The 20,872-nt window shown below is 48.1% G+C and overlaps 1 pseudogene; it reads right to left on the minus strand.

Moving 5' to 3' along the window:
- Positions 1-870: 870 nt before the first annotated feature.
- LOC119258417 (class I histocompatibility antigen, Gogo-B*0101 alpha chain-like) lies at positions 871-14,724 on the minus strand (annotated as a pseudogene).
- Positions 14,725-20,872: the final 6,148 nt, after the last annotated feature.

The raw sequence follows: 20,872 nt of genomic DNA on the forward strand, positions 1-20,872 counted from the left end.
GAGGAGAATAAGGTCTGATCTCTAAACATGAAAAAGAGCAAGAATAAGCCAATGAAAACCAAGGAAGTAAAATGCAGAGTAGGAGGCCTGAGGGCCCAATATCTGAGTGAGTATAGGCTGACCCAGCCACACACACATAGCCTCCACATACATTCCTGAAGACAGGACAAGCTCAGGTGATGTCTGAGTCCTTGTGGTCACACAACCTGGTAGAAACAATGGTCTAAGGACGGTCTCGTCTCAATATTTTTCTGTCCCCAGAATAAACACAGCACAGCAAAAATGTTATTCTAGAAGGTCCTCGGAAATTTCATTTATTTCTTGTAAAATTTTAGGAAACTTTTTTTTTTTAACCCAACAACTCAACACAACAAGATTAGAAAAAAAATAATTTCATGTCAGGATGGTTATTTTCGATAGGGAAGTAGACATTATTCCTCAGGAAAACACAAAGTACAGGTAGGGATGGAATCAGCCCCACCTCTGCTAGAGCAGGAAAGTCATCAGGGAGAGACACAGGTCAGTGTGGGGAGGGGCCAGGTAGGCAGAGCTGGGCCAGTCTCCTCACCTCCTCACATTATGCTAATAGGAACACAGACACATGCAGATGCCCTTTGCAGCAAGAGAGACCAGGGTATCTTGAAGGCACAAAGTGGGGATGAGAAGAAATCCTGCAGCACTCAGTCCCCACAAGGTAAGGAAAATAATCAGTAACCACTGTGAAGGAAAATAATCAGTAACAAAGTCTAAGTGTCAACATTCTCTATAGTCCACTGCATCCTCAGACTGTCCCCCTCACAGCTTCCCCATAACCTGGTCCCATCCTCTCTGCCCCAGCCCCTCCCACCGCAGGCCTCTGGGGCCTCACCTTTAGCAGCTGAGAGACACATCAGGGCCCTGGGCACTGTCGCTGCCTGGGGGAGAACAAAACAGAACCTGGTCAGAGCCACAGAGAAATGAGACCACAGGAGGGACTGATGAGGGTGACTCCTTCATGGGCTCCATCTACACTGTCCCCAGGGGCTCAGGGATAAACCCCTGATCCACACTTACCTGCAGCCTGAGTGTAGCTTCCTCCTTGTCCACCTGTGGGAAGAAACATCATGTGAGACCAGGGAAATGTCAGATCAGAGGTTCTAAAGGAATGCCCAAGTCCTGGAGCACAGGGAAGTTTCCAGACTATGACTGAAGACCCAGGGCAGAACCAGGAAATATGAAGAGAAGGACATGAGGGGGGACTGGACCAACTGCCTCTTGGAATCTGTCTTTAGCAGGGACCTTTCCTTCTGCCATTTGCTGGGACTTGGGTTCCCACATCAGCAGAAATATCAGGGTGAACATTTCACTTTGTGATTCATTTTCATAATTCTTTACAGAAGAATGAGTGTTAAAAATCAGCCCCAGACTGTGTGTGGATGGTACTTACCGTTAACCAGGTAGTGTAACAGGGTGGTCCCCAGGAAAGGGGAGGTTCCCTGCCCCACCCAAGGAGGGTGGAGCTGAGCAGGAAGAGGGGAAGCTGCAGAAGAGACTGAGGAAGGAAGCAGGATGGAGCAAGGAGACCTGGAGGAGGCACGTGGAGCCTAGAGACACGTGAAGAAACTGCGCTTGTCTTTTGGTCGTGGACTGGGTGACACAGATGTGGGTGAGACCCATGGGGAGGTGACAATGGCAGCTTTTATCTTGATGTTGATTTTGCTCTTTTCCTTCCGGGCTTGTCCAGTTGTTTGTGACCCTTTTCTGTGGGTCCCCACTGGAAGATGCTTTAGACTTGTGGCAGGCTTTGGGGCCTTGTTCTTGGCCATTCCCACATGGATGGAGTTTTACCCACGAGGGGACGGGTAACTTTGGGTGCTTCATTTAGAAACTAGACTTTTTGCCTTACTTGTATTGTTTCCTAGTTTTATTAAAGTTCCTTCCCATTAAAGTCTCCTATGTTTTGTGTTGATGCGGCGGATGGCAGAACCCATGTAGAATAGGCAGGTTTGCAGGGTTTGGGCTGCCCCTCTCCCTGTCCTATAACAGTAGGGCAAGTTCTACTTGACATTTGAAAGCCCCCAGTGGACAAGATCCCCCACTCCCTTCCTTACCAGAGCGCTTCTTCTACCAGATCACAGCTGCAGCCACCATAGCTGCAGCCACCGAAGCTCCAGTGAGCACATCTCCAAGGAGAGCCAGGCCAGCAATGACGCCCGCAGTAGGGATGGAGGACTGAGGAGGGGGCACTGGAAGGGAAGGGAAGGTGAGACCCTGAGCCCCAGGCCTCCATCTAAAGGTCCCCTGAGCAGAACCTCTGTGCCCACATCCCCCTCCTTCTTCCTCCACATCACAGCTGTAGCCAACGCAGCTCCAGTGAGCACAGCTCCAAGGAGAACCAGGCCAGCAATGATGCCCACGGTGGGGATGGAGGACCGAGGAGGGGGCACTGGAAGAGAAGGGAAATTTCCAGAAAGGCTCCTAATTCCCCTGAGAAGCTCTGTACCCATGTCCCTCTCCTTACCCCATCTCAGGACTCCGGGCTCCAGCAGCCCCTCATGCTGCACACAGCACGTGTATCTCTGCTCCTCTCCAGAAGGCACCTCCACAGCCGCCCACTTCTGGAAGGTTCCATCCCCTCCAGGCCTGGTCTCCACCAGCTCCATCTCCTGGGCCAGGTCCTCCCCATCTCGCTGCCAGGTCAGGGTGATGTCCGCAGGGTAGAAGCCCAGGGCCCAGCACCTCAGGGTGACCTCATGGTTAGAAATGGGGTGGTGGGTGATGTGTGTCTTTGGGAGATCTGTGGAGAAGGGTGAGATCATTCATACTTTGTGTTTTCTCCATGCACACTGAAGCAGCACTAGAGTACCATCCTCAGAATGCACAGACAACAATGGGTTTGGGAAAAAGGAAGCACAAAACCTGATACCAGCCTGACCTGGGGAATCTGAGATTATCTCCTATTCTCTCCAGTCAGGGTGAGAGACCTAAGTAGGAAGATGCATATCTCTAAGGAGGAAAACAGACTTTTGCTCCTGAACAGGGTTGTGCTTAAATGAAGAGTCCACATTTCTAAAAACGTTCTCATTTCCCACTGAAATGAAGACCCTGAAACAAGACCTTGAGAGAAAGGCAAGGTTCCCAAGATGGTTGCGGGGCAAATTGGGTGAAGGATGATTTCAGGGATGCCCCCTTCCCCTCCTCACCTTTCATCTCTGGAGAAAATGGATTTCTTAACTGGTCTTCAAACAAACAAACAAACAAACAAACAAACAAAACCCCGACCCTCTGGGAAGTTCTCTCACCCAGAGGGTCAGTCTCTCTCTAGCACAGAATATGAAAATCTCTGGGTTTGCCTCCCTCTCCAACCAGGTGTGCCCCGAAGTCCAGGAGCGCAGGTCCTCGCTCAGGGCCAGGTAGGCCCACTGACTGAACCCGCAGAGGAAGCGCCCGTCGGGCCCCACTTCGCAGAGACCCTGTCCCTGCCCTGTGTCAGCCCCGCTGTCACCCCGCTGTCACCCCACCCGCACCGCCCTCCCTCTGGGAATAAACCGAAACTGAGAATGAAATAGTTCATGAAAGCCCCGTGGGCTGTTCCAGGCAGGATCTATAGTCTCAGGGTGGCCCCTCCGATCCGGAGCCTGGGCGCAGTCCTGACCTCTGTGAGGATGGGGGTGGTGACCTGGCCCAGGGCGCATTGCTCACTCTGGTTGTAGACGCCCCACAGGGGGCACGTTGGGCATGTCTGTGCTCTGGCCTTCTCATTCCTGTCTCCTGCTCCCAATACTCCTGTCCTGCCTGCTCCACCCAGGGTGCAGCGGCTCAGTCCTCAGACTCGCTGCACCCCTGTGAAACCGCTCAATTGGTGTCTCCACGGAGCCTATGGCTATGTACTTGGGCTCCCCTATACCAGGGCCAGGACAACTGGGAATCTGGGGGGGGGGGAATGACTCTGGCTGACCCTCCTCTAGGACAGAAAACTGGAGTGATGGGTTCAGGAGGGGGAAAGGGGACAAGGAGGAGTTTGTGAGATTGATAAGGAGTGGCAGGATGAGAAGGCTTGAGACTTAGGGGCCAAGAGGAGAGTGGGAGGCTGGGAGGGACAGAAATGGACCAGGACAGGGTGGGGCTAAGAGGCCACAAAGAGAACCTGGGGAGAAGCCTTTTCCTGGGTCCTGTGCCTCCCTCTCCTGCTTGAGGCAGTGGCTCACGCTCCTTCTTCACGCTCCTTCACACTCCTTCAGGCAGTGGCCTTTTCCCTCCCAACCCCACACTTACCTGCTCAGGTTTCTGACAGGGCCAGGGCCCCCAAGACCAGCAGGAATAGCATTTGTGGCATCATGACCTGCTTCCTTCCAGTTTGTGTGTGGTGGCATTTCATGGAGACTTTTTTACCCGGAAGGCTGTGATGCTGACTGGCTTCTATGGAAACTCTATACACAATGGGAAGTGAGACCTGCTTGAGTGAAGAGTATGCAGCAGGAGGACCACTAGGTGAGAGAGGACCTAGGGAATCCCCACCAGAACCTTCCCCACCACAGAGAGACACACCCCAAGTGTTGAAACTCTGAGTACTACACCAGGGACCTGGGACTATTCCCTGTCCCCTCCTCTCCTGCACCAAGTCCTTTGTCACACTGTCTTCCTGAGGCCAGGCCCAGGGACTGGGTCAGTGACAGGACCCCAAATCAGACACAGTGTGAAACAATAACAGACTACTCTGAAGGGATGGAGGAAGGGAGGGAGAGAAAGAGGAGACAGAAAGTGAGAGAGAGCGCGCGTGAGAGAGAAAAAAAAAACTGGCACATGGCCAGATGCTACCTGTCCTACCCCAGCTAGAGTCCATTGAGCAGAGACTGAGTTCTAAGCCAAAGCTGATTGTGGCAAACTGGTGGGTTCTCCACAGATAGCTCTCACCAGAGGTTTAACTGGCAAAGCCCCAGCTGTACAATTATCAAAGTGCCTACAGCAAGACTGCCAAAAGTCCAGCAGTTAACTGGTCAAAAGCCTCAGCTCTGCCCTATTTCCCATCAACCCCCACTGAGGAGCTGGAGTTTGGAAGGTTCCAGCTTCTACCATCAGTTACCTGAAGGGATAGATTCTAGAAAACTCTACCTTCGACCATCCAGCTGCCTGTGCATGCCACCCACTGGCTCAAAGACTGCTCCTCACTGTTCCTCTTACAGTTTCCCACTTGCAATTTTTGTCACCATATCTATGATGATGAGAGTCAGGTGTCTGAATGTTGGGATGTGGCCTCAGAAGAGTTTTCTCTGCAGTGTATTCAATAAAAATAGCAATCCGTCAAGAGACATTGTCTAAACATAACTGACATGGTAAAGGCCCACATTTCTAGAAAACAATCAATCGATATGAGCCAAAAAAATAAAAAAAATCTCAACAGTTTCCTATTAAAGGAGATGGCGATGGGGCTTTTCAGGGTGGTAGGGCCAGTGGAGAGAGATTAATATTAAAATCATTTTCTTTCCACCTTCATCCCAGTTTTATCAAATACTACAGCATAGTGCATTTGTGAACTAAATCCAATTCTAACCTATTTTTTTTAAAGATTTATTTATTTATTTATATAAGCACTGGGTACAGTCAGAAGTGCAGGAGGGTAAGAGAATTCACCAGAGCCAGAGCAGGGAACAGAACAGGTAGACTGACAAAATACACTGTTGAGGGGAGCAGCGGGTGGCAGGAGAGGTCTGTGTGCCATGTGGGACTCTTTCCGGTGGCCTGGGATCGAACCGGCGCTGCAGAGGCTGCAGGCAGCTTCCAGCTCAGTGCTCAACCACTGCACCACCAGGCAAGGCCCTAATTCCAATCTATTTTACCTATTTTTTCATAAACTCATAGGAAAGCATAACCAAGTAGAATTTCTGTTGACTTTGTTTCAACTTTTCACAGGGGATCTTAGATTGAGCTCTCAACATTCCATCTGCCCAGGCCTCAGAAACTAGGCCACTGGTCGGTCTTGCCTGACTCCACCTGCAATGTTTGTTCCTTTGGGTAGATTTCCTCCTTTTAAGGTCCCCAAGACTTTTTTCCTCTGGGGTCTCCAGACCTGCCAATGGAAGTAAGCTTCCTGCTCTTCTGGGGGTCTCTGAACCCTAAAGACCAGGTGGCAGGCACTTTTCTTCTTGGTTCTGCTCAATCTTAACTCTCAGAAGATCTCACTTGTGACATTTTGTCAAAATCTGGTAATGGAATCACATTTCCAATTCTCTACTTAAGGGGAAACAAATAAAATTCCTTCTTTGAAATCACACAAACATTGTCACCAGTGTTAACAATGTTTACTACCATTTTCCATATTATGATATAAAGAACACAGGAAATGCAAACATCATTTAGTTCTGCTCACAAAATGCATTAAATGTTGCAGCAGATCATGGCCAGTTAAAAGAAAAAAATCTTCCTTGAGTCAAAAAACAAACAAAAAAACCTCCAGTAGTATTTCAAACAAAACATACTAAGTTAATTCAATTCTATAGAGAAAACCTCAGTCTTGAGCTCTGTCAGACAGCATGGATCTTGAAATATAATTTTTCCAGAAACTATTTATGCAAATGATAAGTACCTGGCATAATCAAAATTAAAGATCTGACGATAATATTGTTGACAAGGAGATTTGCTCAACATTATAACTTACTTTTCAAAGTAACAAACAGAATTGATAAGCAACAGTACATAAGACATAAGTTTCACATAATACATTTTAGAAGGTGGATATTAATATTTATGTATATGCTAAGTTTACACATTTCTGTCAAGTAACAATGCTTCCCATTAAGTTCCAGTTTACCTGACCACTATCAACTAGGTCAAATTCGTCTAGTGCCTTTCCCAAGAAGAAAGGCAGAAATACTATGGAGTGTCTTGGGAGTGCTACTGAGTTTCCATAAAATTTCCTCTGATCAATCAAGCAAAAGACTAAAATTTAAAAAAATTTTAGAATCCTGGGAAGTTTTATCACAAGTATTAGAAAATATAACATTTAACTGCCCAATGGTGACAACTTAAGATATCAAAGCTCCGTGGACACTCCACCAGCCCAATACTAACAGAACTGGATGCTCCCCATCTTCTACCTTTTTCCAAAAATAATTAATTCTTTCTCCTGCCTCACCATAACTTATTATTTCAGTCCCACAGTTGGAATTCTTAATCTTCAAAAACCTTTCATTTCGCAGCTCCCGTTCCATCCGATGCCCAATGACGTGAGCAGCGCACCCCAGGCGGCCCTTTGGTGCAGCGTGTGCCGGCAACAATGACACAGGCTGGAAGGAAAAAAGTTGCACTCCACAGGCAAATTTAGAGATGTACATGTTTCAAACAAAACATTAAAATCCAAATTAGTGTTCATTACCCACCCATGATCTCAGACTAAGCATCCTGGAAGCATGTGTACCACTTTCCATTACAGTTGTTGTTTGTTTTCAGCTCTTATTTCTTAAAGGCAAAAGACTGCCAACCTTTCTAAATTTAGATTTTGGGGAACTGCTCACTAAGCTCATAGAGTTGACTGATTTTGTTGTCCTTTTCCTTCAAAGATCACTTTGGAAATTTGTAGCATGTGATATAGCAAAAATCATGATCTCGCAAATGAATGAAAACTGGGGTGGATTCCTGACTCTGCTCCTCGTTGTGCAACCTTCAATAAATCACATACTTTCTCCAAGTTCTGTGTTATTGTAAGTTCCATAAGGGGTAATAAGGCATGTGAGCATATTGAGGACACAGCTATGGGACTGGAAACTGTACCCTCTTCCACCTGAGGGAAAGAAAGTTCAGGAATTGGTGACCCCTACATACCTCCTCTTAAGATCAGAGGGTCCCCAGGCCTGAGAGACCCTCCTGCTGTCACCTGGGGGGGGGGCTTTGATGAACAGACCCTCCTCCCTGACAAACTGAGAAAACAGAACTAGGAAGACGGGAGGCCAGGGATCATTTCTAGAACTGACAGCTGGACACTGAGGGCAGGGCGGAGAGCTGGAGTCAAGTGCCACTTTTTTTTACTGATCCAGACCCAGCCTCTATCAGGGCCGCTCAGGCCCAGGACAGTCCTCCCTGGACAGGCTGGTGCCTGCATCCAGCAGGAGTAGCGGGGGGCACGGGTTCTGTGCAGGGGCACCCGCACCCTGGCTTTGCCTTTGGGTTTGTTCAGTAAGTCAATGAGTCCCCACTTTGACAAGACAAGAGTTAGATTTTGCCATTTTCACCCCCCAACACCAGATGAACATATCAAGCTCACACATTTTCTGGAAGTAACACGGTATTTTTGTTTGTCACATAGCCCAACTCATGGAATGCCCTATCTCACGAGGGCTATTTTTCCTCTTTCAAGATCTGTTCATTGATGTCTTCATCACATAGAAATCCCAGGAGTCTGTTGTCTATGTGACATCTTAGAGCAATGCTGAAGCTCCTCTATTCTGCAGGTGGAGCCATTGTGATGCTTCTGCTCCTGAGAGTTTTAGCAGGGAAGTAGCTATGCATCCATGAATCATTTTTACCAACATAATCCAGGAGTGAAAGAGGTGCTATTGTCACATGCAGTATTGAGCTTAAAATACTGGAGTTTATATTTGTACAGTAGAGCCTAAGTCTATAATGAAGCAAGCAAATAACCAACCATTTGTTCAATATTTACACAAGACACTAAAAGAGTTTCCCTACTTCATAAGACCTAGTATCTTCAGCTTCTGAAGCACTGGGTGACATTTGTGCTTGAGATCCTTGCAAACCACACCTCCTGGTCCTCCTGGAAATAGAAAAACACCCTTTCCTGTGCTGAATTCTCTCCTCTGAGCTCCAGCGCTGGGGCCAGAGCACAGACTGATGAGGACCTAGGAGGCTGCTGTCCCCTCTTGGGTGGCTCCTGGCAGCATGGACAGCATGTGGCCCTCGGTGGGTCTGAGAGTGACTCAGCTGTGATCGGCCTGGCAGAAGCTGTGGCCACAGGAGATGGTCCCAGGGCCCCTGTCTCCAGGCAGAAGCTGCAGGTCCCCTCTGCCAGGAGGGTCCAGTCGTGGCCCCGAGGTCATGACTGTCCTGCAAGTGGGTGATGAAGGGGAACAAACCGACAGAAGAGGAGACGCTCCAGGTGGAGGTGACCACTTCTGCTCTGGTCAGGCAGAGGAGCCTCCTCCCTGGTCCCTCACACCAATTTTGCTTTGTTAGCTGTAAACAAACTTTAGTCATAGGAGCTGTTAACAAAATGGAAATGGTGGGAGTATACAAGAACTCTACTACGTTTGCCACATTTCTGTAAATATAACAGAATTTTTATGTTATTTTCTTTTTGAACACCCTCATTTTAGTAATAGGTTATGGAAGGTACAAATGATCCAGTTATCCTCAGTGTTGTCAAGAGACCAGCAAAAGGGGTTCTGGGGAGAAAAGCTGGAAACCTCACACCCAGGGCAGGCTCGGGAGTCTCCTCTCCTCTGAGCCCTGCTGCTCTGACTCCTCACAGAGCATCTCAGCCCCAGGACGCCGCCCTCCAGGACCCCCAACTCTGCCCACCTCAGCCCCCGCCCCGTCCTGGAGGCTCCACCAGAATCCGGAACAGCGCGGCAGCGCCCCCGTGTGGCCACAGGGCTGAGCGCAGGAGACCAGAGCTGCCCTTTCTCCTGCTCCGGCAGGCCGGGCTCCCTGGGCCCCCAGCGGCAGGATAGGGGTTTGCCCAGAAGGGGGCACCCAGGTCCAGTGACAGGTTAGGGGTCCTCCAATTTCCACCCCAGTGACTATGGACTGGGCCTCAGGATAGAGCCAAATCTCCGGGTCATAACAAGAGGTTCCCAGGTTCTGGGAAGATCCCCAAACTATACAGGTTCCCTCAGTGTCTAAGAATGCACCCCTGCCTGCCATGTACCTGGTAAATCCCAATGAAAGCTTGCAATAGTCACCAAGGGCTCCAGGACTCCTCCTTTGCCCATCTGCTCAGATCATAGAGATCCTGCACCGCACCTTCCTGCCGCTATAACTGACTTCCCTCACATTTCTCTGCCCCTTATGAAAGTCCCAGCACGCTGAACTTCAGGGAGTCAGTTACTTTGGGATGCCTATCACACCAACTCCCTTGATGGCCATCTTGAATAAAACTCCTTGATGCAAAGACAATTCTGATTCAGTTTGGCTTTCTGGATGCAAACAAAAGACCCGATGTAATGGCAGGAAGGGACATGGAGCAGGTTTTCTGTTCCAGCAGACCGGGGTAAAGGAGAGAGTCCTGGAGCCCTCAGTGGCTTTTCAGGCTTTTATCGGGCTTTACCCAGTACATGGCAGGCTGGGGGGCTGCCAGGGGTGCAGGCCTGCCAGCCTGCCAGCCTCCCAGCCCCCAGCAAGTCTTCACTCGTTCTGGGCTCTCCGGCATTCTCTGGCATTCTCTCTGCGTCTCTCGTGGTTCTTCCATTCGTTCTGCTTCTGCTCTCTGCTTTCTCTGCTTCTGCTGGCGTCCCTGTGACACCGCCCTTAAAAAGCCCAGTCTAAGCCCAGGTGAATCCCATCTACATCTGCCCACACCCTACTCCAGGTGCCCGCCATCAGGATGCATTCAGACCGCAGGGATCGATCATCTATCCTGATGGCGGGAGGGCAGAAAAGCCTGATACTTTTACCTGACCCTACACCTGGCTTGAATGTTTACAGATGTGGGGGCTCATTCAGGATTCCCTTCACTTGGAGCTCAGGGGCCAGACTGGTGGGTGACAGAGCTGCCACTCACTTTTATCAGCTGCTGCAGCTTCTTTGTCTGGGAGGACTGGGAGACGGGCTGACTGTGCCTCCACTGGCCACCCCTCTACCATCCCCTCCACCTTTGCATGGGGGAGTTTTGGAGTAGTACCAGCTTGAACCTAGTCTGTCTGTCTGACTGGCCAGGTAAGTTAAGTACCTTCGATACCAAAGGGTTTAATTTAATTGTCTCTTCTGGGGCAGTCAAGTGGGACTGCCAAGCATAATACGGTGAGTTTCTACCAGGGATGGGCTCTGGCCTGGGGAAGCTCAGAGGCAGTCCCCTCTGCCTGCCTGATTCTACTTAACCTCAGCCCACTCCGTTCTGTTTTCTCTCCCTATGCTCAGACTACAATGGGGAACTGAAGTTCAGTACCAGAGGAGAGTCCTTTGGAACGCATTCTATATAATTGGGAGTCCTTTCTCTTTTAAAAAAGTGAAACCCTGCGGTCTTCTTTCCTTTGGATTGTTGTTTTCCAAGCTGTCTTGTGTGCCACGCTTTGTACATGTTGTATGTTGTTTTACGATAAATTGATAGGAGAAAAGAGAACTGTGGACAGAGGTGTGGCTTTGTTGTGTGCTAAATCTAGAACCTCAGATTTAAAGAGCTGATGGAGATCAGTTGATGGAGATCAGTTAAAAGTAAATACATGTTTGAGAAACAGAGCCTTTTCCAAAAGAGTTACTGTTTGGAGACCTAGTTAATAAAAGTTTTTAGAGTCTTAATAATTATTTACTGAAGTGAGTACATGTGACCAAAAGTTTTAAATGAAAAATTAAGAGATCTCTGTGTCTCTGTTTTAAAAGTGTGTCTTTTGTTTTCACAGAGTAGCAGGCTGGATTAAAAAACAGAACCCAACCTTTTGCTGTCTGTAGGAAACATATTTAACTTCAAAGATAATCACAGATTGAGAATAAAAGGTTGGAAAACAATCCTACAAGCAAATGGACCAAAAAAAAGAAGGCAGGAACAGCTATACTTGTATCAGATAAAAATGACCTCAAACTGAAAAAGATGGAGATTTAGATAGTCACTACATTATGATAAGGGGGACAATACATCAAGAAGACATAACACTCATCAATATATACTCACCAAATGAAGGAGCACCAAAATATATCAGACAATTATTATCATCTCTGAAAACAGACATTAGAGAAAATACTTGCTTTCAGAAGTTTTTATATTTAATGTCAATCTCTCTGATCCTTGGGTTGATTATTTGCTAGCCTGGGGGAACACAGTGGGGCAGAAAATAATACAGGAAACCACTGTGGGATTGAACATGGGCTTAAGAGTAGACCAATTTGATTGGAACTTGACCAGCACCAATCAAACAGCTGGGCTTGGAGTTCCCCTACCTGACCATATTCCCAGCCCCCCAACCCCAACCCCATCCCCGGGGCCTGGTGCTCAGTTTTAAAGCCAAAGCCCAAGCCTGGTACAGGTCAGGTTGAACACTGGTGCAGTTCAACTGGTAAAAATCAAATAGGTGGGATTGCAAAAGGACCAACCTGGAGCTCCCACAGGTGCCAGTCAACTGAAAAATGGACCAGTCAGGATTGAAAGGCAGGCACCTTGAAGAGTATTTAAATTAGGCTTCAGCCAGCTTCATGGCATTAGGTCAGATTTCTGTGGACTCTCTCCTGGGAAGACCTTCACAGAGCTGGAACCATGATGCCTGTGCTCTGGCAACTCCTCCCGGACCTTACCTCTCTCTGCCTCTGTTCCAACATCACCTGCTAAATGACTCCAGTGGCTGTTTGCTGTTAGTATCTCTAAGAGCTATTGCCCTGGTCCCTGACTGACAAATCTGGCACCACTCCCTGGTGCTGTTGCCTTTGATCCTGACCAGTTGGGTGTGAGGTGCTGCCCTGCCCAGGCTTCAGATTTACTCTTGTTGACTGCTGTGGTGCCACCTCTTGAGAGACCTTGGAGATCTTTGATTTCATAACCTTTGACTTTGACACCTTTGCATTTGATCTCTGCTTCAAATTGAAGCTGAACAATTGCCACTGCCTCTGGCTCTGTCTCTAACTCTTTCCTCTCTCCCAACTTCTCTCTCCCTTTTGTAAACAAACCCTGTTGTTGTTGAACCCTAGCCTGAGCTGTGTCCTGCAATTACATTTGTAAATACACAGGTGCCATTCCAGCAGCCAAGACATTTAGGCTCCCCTACCCTCGCACCATCTCAAAGCTAATAAGTGATGAGTAAAAATAAGGAACATGTTATAGGAACTTTAAGATTAACTTTTTATATCAGTAATATACTTCTGTGAAACTAAGTTTTAATTTCTTCCATGTGCCTGAAGGGAAAAAAACATTCTGTGACTGTGATGAGCTTTTTGGTAGTCTATTTAAATGATCTAAAGATCTAAAAATCTAAAGGTGAGAGAGAGAGAGAGAGAGAGAGAGAGAGAGAGAGAGAGAGAGATCTTACCCAGTCAGTAATATTGAGTCTTGCCAGAGAAATTTTTTATACTTAAAATCTTCATCACTCTGGGTAATAAATTGTTTATCAAACTGCATGTATTTGTTAAGCCTGTAACAAAACTACCCGATAATCATCATTCTAAGATATTAAAACAAATCAGGTCATTTGGGTATTTAAAACTTCATGGAAACAAATGCTTATACCTTTCCAGCATGTGTATATATGTATATATAAATTAATAGGAGTTTCTGAAATATATGACTTTTTAAAACCTAATAGATTCTGATATAATATTATTGGTCCATTCCAATTATTCTAAAACATGCACATCACAAAATAGAGGGGATCTGGCTGCATTCGAATCATCAGCAAGCAGAGGGGAGGTCAGGCGGCCTTGCAGCCCCTCACCTGTGAGCTGTGCCTCCTTCCCTTTCTCCAGGTCTCTGCGCAGCCACTACACGCACTTGCCCTCCAGCTAGTTCCCGAAGCGCACAGCCTCTCGGAAGGCCTCCCACTCCCGCCGCCGGGAGATCTGCGAGGCCGTGTCCGCCGCGGTCCAGGAGCGCAGGTCCCCATTCAGGGTCTGGTGTTCGGCGCCTTCGTAGGCGGACTGACTTACCTCCGGAGGAGGCGCCCGTCGGGCCCACATCGCAGCCAGACATCCCCTGGACGGTGTGAGAGCCTGTCCCGCACCCCAGCAGTCAGCCCCGCGGTCACCGGAGAATCCCAACCTCCCGCGGTATAAACCTAAACTGAAACTGAAAGCAGGAGACTGTCCCACGGGCTCTTTTGGGGTCGAGGGGCCCGGCAGGTCCCTTAGTCTGGGGTGACGCAGGGACCTGGAGACTCGGGGGAGACTCTGGACTTTGGGGATGGGGTTCCTGGCCTGGCCCTGGCCAGAGTAGCTCACGGGCCTCGCTGGGGTAGTAGCCGCGCAGGGGGTGCAGGTTGTCTCGGTACCACGCTCGGATGTCCCTGGTGATCTGGGTTTCCGGCGCCCAGTGCTCCGGCCCCTCCTCCTCTACCCACGGCTCCCGCGGCACCATCCTCCGCCCCGCCGCGTCTCTGTGGAACCGCGTGAACTGCGTGTCCTCCACGGAGACCACGGCGATGAAGCGGGGCTCCCCGGGGCCGGGCCCGGACATCACGGTGGAGAAATATCTCAGGGAGTGGGAGCCTGGGGGCGGGAGGGAGACCCGGGCTGACCCTCCTCACCACTCAGGTTCCAGGTTCCAGAGAGATTGAGCAAGAAAGGAGAAAGGGACTAGGGTGCTCTTGAGATTGAAGAGGGGCAGCAGGACAAGGAGGGCTGAGACCTAGGGAGACTGGAAGATGGGCGGGGTGCTGGGAGGGTCAGAAAGGGGCCAGGAAAAAGCAGAGCAGAGGAGGGGACCATAGGGTCTGCAGTGGCAGAAACTGGAGCCTTTCCTGGTGTCCTGTGCCCCAGCTGAGTGGTCCCCTAGCTCCTTTCTCCAAGGATCAGACTCCAGCACTCACCTGCCCATGTCTTGGTCAGGGCCAGGGCCCTCCAGAGCAGCATAAAGAGGGTTGGGGGCTTCAGGGCTCCCATGCTGGGGGTCTGGAGAGAATCTGAGTCCTGGCAGGAAGACTCAGCTTTTTGTACTGGAGGCGGTGATGCTGATTGGTTTTTCTAGACCCTCCAGGCAATGGGGAGTGAGACTGGGGATGTGTCACCTGTATCAGGCTTGAGGACCCTGCACAGGTTGTCAGAAGAAGCAAAACTAAGAGGAGGTGGGGAATCCCTAACAAAATGTTGCCCAAGCCAGACACACCTTGCTTGGGGCTGAGACCCTGACAACCCCACCAGGAGACAGGGGACTTCGCCCTGCCCCCTCCTCTCCTGCACGGAGACCTTTGTCACACTGTCCCCCTGAGTCCAGGCAAGGGGCTGGGTCAGGAGTGTCAGGAGTCTCAAACATTTTCATCTCAGCATCTCTGCAGCCTTATAAATTAGCACAGGCTGAAGGCATAATTTTGTTTCTGTGGGTTACAGCTACCAATATTTACCACAGAAGGAATGAAGCTGTTTTCAAAGATATTATTGTTGCATTTAGCATACGAATAGCCCACTGCAGGGTAAAGGGATGTTAAGAGAAACAACTTTCAGAAAATACTCAGGATGTTGAGAGGAAGGGACCTTTTACACATTATATTACTCAAAACAAACATCTCCCACTCAAGGTCCCTAAACATCTCTTTCCAACACAGAATCGGAGTGAATGCAGCCTCTCCTCTCATTCGGTCCACGCAGAGGAGGCGCCTTGAGAGCACATACATCCTCGTGGGCTGAGGGCTGTGATGTGAAGGGACGGATTCCTGCCCCACCAGCCCTCCGTGTGGATACAGTGGAAGAACAGGCATGAGGTAACTTGTAGGCACATTTAAATAAGAGAAATGGAGGCGCAAAGTGTCACTGGTCATCACAATGTTCAAAGTCAAGAAACCAACTTGAAATTTGTCATTTAAAAAATATGCTCCCCCCAACCTCTGCCCCCAGTCGGGGAATTCCATGCTTGCAGGAGGCAGAGACCCCACCTTCCACACAGAGGAAAACCTGCTTTCTTTCCCCAACATTCTTCAGGTGACATGACCTGAGGCTCCCCAGACAGGTGACCACGAGCAGGACTCTGACAGAGGATGTGGGGACACAGAGACTAAGCAGAGCAGAAAGATGTGGCAAAAGTGGCAAGGGCAGCAGTGACAACACCTCGTGTCTTGGGGCCACAGGGACAGCCTCTGAGCTGCAGGGGCCAGTGTGCAGCCGTGGGGGTGGCAGTGGTGTGAGCAGGGACAGGGTGCCCAGAGGAGGGGCGGGTGAACCCTGACCTGGTGTGGGAGGGGGTTCTGTTCCTGTGTGTGCTGACTCAGGTGTGTTCTGTGGCTCTCCCTGAAATAAATACCCCCCTCCACATGGCCACACCCCACCCTTTTTCTACACATACATATACATGTACAGGATCCTAGACATGCACATCACATGTACACGTACAGTAGTATATTGTATAGTATTATATACACACATGCACATTTCATATGTATCAATATATTAATTTCTTTATTAAATTTCTAGAAAAACTTGGATCCTAGTATTTATGAAGAAGTGAGAAGTCCATCCGGGATAATTGTGCAGATTTTCTTTATGCTGAGCTGGTCACCCCTTCCGTGTGTCCACCTAACTGTACCTCATGGGAGAGAAAACAAAGTGAACTTCCTAGCATATGTCCTGCCTTTTTCTTCCCAGTAAAATAACATTTAAATGTGGATTTGGGGTAGAGGGGAATGACCCCTATACCTACATCCTCGCACGATGTCATGGGGTGGGGGGGCAGACCTCATCATCAGGGAAATGCTGGAAGAGAAGGCAGCTCCCCAGAGCCACCCGCATATTACTAGTCCTCCCCACATGCAACAGTGCTTTGCTGTGTGAGGAAATGACAGTGACCATATCAGTCACATCAGTGACAGTTCACATTTGTCACTCTGTCTTGGCACCTGAGCATTACGGGCAGGCCAGGCCTAACACCTACACCCTAGCCCAAGGATCCTCTACAGCCCAAAGTTGACCCCAGACTTAAAGTCCTTAAGTGCTGCTCTGTAGGGACATGTAGGGTCATATTTCAGGAAGCTGTGAGCCATTCATTGGGGTTGGTCCCCATCACCTGGTGATTAACAGGAGAGGGCAATAGTTAAAGCAGAATCATGGAGTGGATGAGGTGCATGACTTTGGCTCCCATCCTCCCTCCTCTGGGGATGCAGAGTCCCGCCTGCCACCCCCTCCATGATGGCGTCTGTAGTTGGGTCCCTCCAGGAGTTCCTATGAGGACAGAGATGCTGGCTGCCACACTGGCCCCGGGGAGCATTGGTGAACAACTGGTTCATGGGGCTAGCCTGCAGAAACTAGAAACATTAAGCCCCAGAAAAAGAAGCTGGTTTGAGGGTGTGGGGGTAGAGACCAGGCAACCCCCTCTCCTGACTGTGTGTCTGCAGAACCAAGTCTTCTTAAGGGGTGGAAGGCACTGAGAATCATTGCCCTGAGGCACAGATGGGACCTCTTTCCCTCCAAAATAAGCAACTGGAGGGTGGGGATCCCCATCTACATATGCCTGCTGCCTACACATCAATTAATCCTGTGGAACCATTTGGTTTAATATTTGACAGCGTGTAAGAAAGGAGCAAAGTGGGAGGATATGTGTTTAGTATCAGGTTCCTGTGCCTGGGACCTTATCTCTCTGCTAGGATCCTCCTGGCAGATCAGGAGGATGGGGCCCCAGAGAAGGCACAAGGACAAAGCTCTCTGGCAAAAAGGACCTCACCTGGGACCCTGGGGCTCAGGGACGAATGGACTTGCCAAACTTTCAAGTTGCGAAGCTTCAGACCAAGACCGGGAGAAGGCAGCTTCAACGTCTTAAAGACAGTTTTTTTTTTTTTTTTTTTTTTGGCAGCTATGAAACATCCAATCACAAGGGATTTTTCCTGAAAGGATGTAAAACTGCTTTCAAAATTTTTTTCAGTCACATTGCAGCCTTTTCTATGAGGAAACAGGGGTATCTCCTATTAGACCCGCCACGTGATCAAGATCTGGGCATCCCCTCTTATCTACTACAACTCAGTTGGCTGAAACATAGACCAAAAGGTGGTCTATGGTGAGTGAACTTGAAATTTATCAGGACTGAGCCTGAGAAAATCAGTGCTATGGTTTTCTGAAATTGTCAAATGTCCTCAAAATAAAAGCAACTTTCCCTGCTAAGTTCCTGCAGTATTTATATTTGACCTTAATGATTATTCTGCTTGCTGAGTCATTTTCTGCTTGCTTCTATCGTTTTTCACCCTGCCATCCCTCTTTGCTCTAAAACTGGACTGGGCTCAGACCTGTTGAAGTGAGAGAGAGTGTGACACATGAAGGGTGCCACACTCTGAGACAATGACTTGACTGTTCTCACTTATAGACAGCAATCCAGGGAACATGTGTGGGAATGGGGACAAGAGAGGGTAATGGTGGAAGGGACACTAAGATGAGTCAGGCTGAATTTATTGGTATGGGTCATTGAGCAGAGCTTCTGCATTTAATGTCGCCATTTGGGGAGTTAGAAAGGCATTAAATCAGCATTAAATCCATGAAGGCTGAAAATCATATGGTTATCATAAATGATACAGAAAAGGGATCTGACACAATTCAACATCCACTTCCGACCAAAACTATTAACTGACTGGGTACACAGGGGACATACCTCTGTAATAAAGGCCAGACATGAGAAGCCCACCACTAGCATAATACTGAAAGATGAGAAATTAAAAGTTTTTCTTCTAAAATCAGGAACAATAGAACAATACAAAATGCCCACTCACTCCATCCTTATTCAACTTAGTCTAGAAAGTGCTAATCAGGGAATTAGGCAAGAAAAAAAAAGGCATCCAAATAGAAAGGAAGAAGTAAAACTGCCACTATTTGCAGATGGCACACTATGTATAGAAACACTAAGGGTGTCTTCCCCCAAACTGTTAGAACTAATCAATGAATTCAGTTAAGTTGCAGGACACAGGGTTAGAGGGCTGGAACATTCAGATTCATTCCCCAACCTCTGGGAGAGGTGCTGGGGTTGAGCTCAGTCACCAATGTCCAATGATTCAATTAAGCATGCTCACATATTAAAACTTCCAATAAAACTTTTAAACCATGTAGTTGGCAGAGGTATGGGGTTGGGGAGGTGGAAGGGGTTAGTGGCGGTAGAATGGACAAAGGTGGGGAGAAGGTACTCCCAGGTAAACACAGAAGTGTTCAGAGATGTTATGCACAGCAGAGTGACTATAGTTACTATAATGTGTATTTGAAAGATACTAAGAAAATGAATCTTAAAATATTGTCATCACCAGAAAAAAATTGTACCTGTTTGTGCTGATGGGTGTTAATCAGACCTGTGGCAGTGATCATGTTGTAATACATAGATGTCAATTCATAATTTTGTACACGTGAATCGAATACTATGCCACATGTCAATCACATCTCAATAAAAAAAAAAGTATGTTCAGTCTTTGCAAAACAAAAAAACCCAAAAAACAAAAAAATGACTTTTAGATCATGGGGCTCAGAGAGCTTCAGAATTGGAGGGACATGCACACTAACCATGGTGACAGAGGCTCTTGCATCCAGGATCCTTCCAGACCTCCACTGTCCCCCTCCACCTGTTCACTCAAGCAAAGCATTTTCCTGCGTTCTGTGAATTACAATAGCAAACTATCAAGCTTGGGTGCCCCCTCAATTTGTAGACAAACTGAATGGTGTGCAAGTGTTGACTGAGAGGATTGTCACTATGAAAAAGGGTTCATAAAGGAGCTTATTTTCAGTGTCAAAGCCAGGCTGCCTCGGGAGCAGGGCCAGCAGCTCCCACTCTCCTGAGTTCCCAGTGTAACTTATAAGCCACTGCGAGCCAGGCCGTGTACAATAAAAACATCACCTTCCTTGTTCTACAGCAAAGTATTTGTTTTCGTAGCCAGTGTCTGATAATTTTCTAACATCCTTAGGTAAGAGCTAGGTGGGTGTGTTGTATACATTTAGATTATCTCGGTGAGCAGATGCAATTACCTGTGAGAAATGCAAGAATTGGGTCATAAATAGGTTTAAAATAGGTTCTTTGTGCAGATATCGGATGGTTTCATTCATCTGTATAAATAATATAAAATAACCAAAAGTCAAACACAGTCAAAACACAGTAAGAATACATCTTGAACTGAGTGAAATAATACAATGGTCCCCAGAGAGAACAGGAAGGAAGAGGGAGTGGGGAAGGGAGGCAGGCGGAGTGTGGGCACAGCTGGTTTGGCGGTGGGTGAGAGGAACATGTGCACATCTGGGAGAGCAAAAATGTAACCTCCAAAATTAAAATAAATAAATCCAAAAAATAAAATGTCTTTGTGGACATGCACTTCTGGTCAAAGATCCCATTTTTTTAAAATTTATTTATGCATACAAGAACTGGGGTACAGGCCAGAGGTGTGTGGTGGGGGTGAGAGGATTCACCAGAGACAGAGCAGGGAGCAGAACAGGCAGACTGACTGAAATACACTGCTGAGCGGAGCATCAGGCGAGTCAGGAGAGTTCTGCTGCACAATGTGGGTAGCTCCCTGGCCTGCCAGGTTCGAACTCATGCTTCAGAGGCTGTGGATAGCTTCACAGTACTGTGTTTAAACCCTTGTGCCACCAAGGAGGCCCCAAACATCCCATTGTTTATCCTTCTAGCAGCAGCAATGTACGGCATGCTGAGTCTTCAAGGCTGCCTATGGGTCATTGTCACAGCTGGACTGCCCTGTTTAGGCTGACTTTGGCCTCTGTAGGTTTTTTTGTATTCAAGACTGGGTTTCTGCTTATTTTCTCCCATGAGGTGACATGAGGACCTGATCCACAGGACATACCTCTGAAGTGAGCGCAATCTTGTGGGATGGAGCCCTGGACTTACGGGACCTGATGAAAATTCCAGGAAGTTGGTTTCAGAACTGAGTTGAATTCCAGGCATGAAGTGGTATCAGAGAATTGATTGGAACAACTCTTGCCATCACACAAAGAGAAACTGGGTCAAAGTTAGCAAGTAAAACCCTATGTCATCTCATCCCAAGCAAAAGAGGAGCAAAATACAGGTGTTTACATCACATCCTTGGGTCTGCTGCCAGCTGTTCATGGTCCCCAACTTTGAGTGACACCATAA

Source organism: Talpa occidentalis, unplaced genomic scaffold, assembly GCF_014898055.3.
Source record: "Talpa occidentalis isolate TD23 unplaced genomic scaffold, MPIMG_talOcc4v2.1 talOcc4.40, whole genome shotgun sequence".
Lineage (NCBI taxonomy): Eukaryota > Metazoa > Chordata > Mammalia > Eulipotyphla > Talpidae > Talpa > Talpa occidentalis.